This window comes from Saccostrea cucullata, unplaced genomic scaffold (assembly GCF_032062105.1).
Source record: "Saccostrea cucullata isolate Sc308-1 unplaced genomic scaffold, CSIRO_AGI_Scuc_v1 ctg17703, whole genome shotgun sequence".
In the NCBI taxonomy this organism is placed as follows: domain Eukaryota; kingdom Metazoa; phylum Mollusca; class Bivalvia; order Ostreida; family Ostreidae; genus Saccostrea; species Saccostrea cuccullata.
The window spans coordinates 8,145-10,416 of NW_026930017.1; the positions used below are offsets into that span (position 1 = coordinate 8,145).

Below are 2,272 nucleotides of genomic sequence, written 5' to 3' on the forward strand. Positions count from 1 at the left end.
TTAAAATTGTAGAAATTTAGTAGTTGTAATAATATTGTATTAGCTTTGAATGCTTATAACTTCGCTTCAATCTGATTTCGATGGAACGCGGCGAAATTAAAGACTGCAATATGATACATTATTAATATTGATATTGGATTAAGATAAATACTGTAACCTAAGTTATTAAATATAGAAATTTCTAAATCGATTGTCACAAATATATATATATATATATATATATATATATATATATATATATATATATATATATATATATATATATATATATTGGTCAACATTTTGTTCTTATCAGGTAATGTAGCGATTGGAAGGACGGTGTCAGGCCATAGTTATGACAATGGTGGATCCACTAACTTCAATACTGAAAACCTTACCAACGGAGATGGAGTCGACACCTGTGAACGTTTCAATGGATACAACATTTATTTTAACATATACCTTCAAACGACATATAACATAAAGTTGTCAAGGCTTGTATTCAAAGGTAATTATTTTATGTCTTAACAAAAGTCTAATACATACAAATTTTCATATTTTTTACGTACATGCCATTGATTTTAAGGCAGATAGACACAGTTTCAGTTGAAAAAGTATTTTTAATGATTTTTCAACAAAGTTAAATTTCAGCTTTAGAGCTCCAAACTTTTTCAATGTTAGCAAGATTCCTGCAATGAATTTGTTTACATATTACGTTAAATATATATTAAAATACATGTTCGTTCAAAGCATATTTTTTCTATGAAGAAGTCCATTCTTAATACGATTAGACAGTTTCTAGTGATTTGCTAACTCTTTTATTGTTTTAAATATGATATTTGCTATATGTTAACAAAAACAGGGCACGAGCCCTGTTTACATTATGAAGAACTTTAAGTTCTGTATCTCCTTTGTTAATCAACAAATGATGTTAAATTTTTTTGCTGATCATTTTAATAGCTTTAATTAGGAATTTTAAACATGCAAATTGATTTAAAAAAAAAAAAGTTTTACATGACCGTAAGATGTACACATATACATGTATTTGTATATTTACCATGGAACACAATTCCCCATTTAAAATCTATCCAGATTTGAAAATAAAAAAGATAGCTTTATAGAAAATCCTCAGTGGTAAACTGAAAAAACTCTTTCTTAATCTTAAATGTTAGTACTTAAAACATAAATAACAATTAAATAAACTCTCTTACAGGGAATTTTTCTTCAAACGCAACGTATTTCCAGAACTACGATAACACTTATGACTGGCCATTTTACATCACTGATTCATTTAGAACCGAAGTTCCACACACAGTAGACTTTGATATTCAACGCACAGGATCATACATTTACTTTTATATATGGTTTGATTATATAAACTCTTTCGAAATTGAGCTATGTGAAATAGAAATAATTGGTGAGTTGAGAATCTTTAATTTGCGGCTGATGTTTTACTTGTCAGCTTAAAAAGCACAATGACCATACTTATTTATATATGATATTTATTGACCTACATGTACATAATACATGTTTTAATTAAAAAAAGACTCTTTTAAATCATAATTTTCTACAGGTTGTGAAACTGACCATTATGGTGAGGACTGTCTCCCCTGTAATAAGTCTAAGAATTGTGAAGTTTGTGACGTTAACAATGGAGCATGCTATGTCTGCAGCGAAGGTTACACAGGACCAAACTGTAGCATAAGTATTACTTTCTTCCTTAATTTTCATTGTTATCTCATTATAATTCCAAATTTGTTATATTTTTTCTATGTGCAATTTGCTACACTGAAGTATCTTTAGCACGCAAACATGTAATTTGTTGTTCCCTGTTTGTTTGTTGTCGTGATAATGTATATAAAGCACGAGTTTTATCGTCAAAAAATGTGTTTTTTGGTGGTCAGAAGCATGTGCTGTTGGAAAGGTGTTTATCATTTATCTCGAAATGTTAATTTATTAATATAATATTTTTCCTAATGGTCGCTTTGTAATGAATTGACATTTTAAGTATATACTGTTCCCAACAAACAAACAATTAAGAAATAAATAAAAAAAATTAAAAACTTCAATGGAAATTGAAGTTGGTTGGGCACGTGATCAAATCCTGCGAAGGCCGAATATATACATGTATATACATGTATATTCGTCTGAAAATCGTTTTGGGGAGTTGATTTTTGGTCCAAAAAATGTCTCTGTCCGACTTATAGGCGAGTCATAGAAATATTGGTATTTTTTCAGAACAATATCAGGTAGTATTATATAATTAATCACGCTGATTATCATGGAATAAAGT

The 2,272-nt window shown here is 28.7% G+C and overlaps 1 long non-coding RNA gene across 1 annotated transcript; it reads left to right on the forward strand.

Annotated features, from left to right (window-relative positions):
* Positions 1-301: 301 nt before the first annotated feature.
* Positions 302-1,824, forward strand: LOC134282729 (uncharacterized). Its single transcript, XR_009995342.1, has 3 exons — positions 302-487; positions 1,193-1,396; positions 1,553-1,824. It is a non-coding gene; the product is annotated as an uncharacterized LOC134282729 (long non-coding RNA).
* The last annotated feature ends 448 nt before the right edge of the window (positions 1,825-2,272 follow it).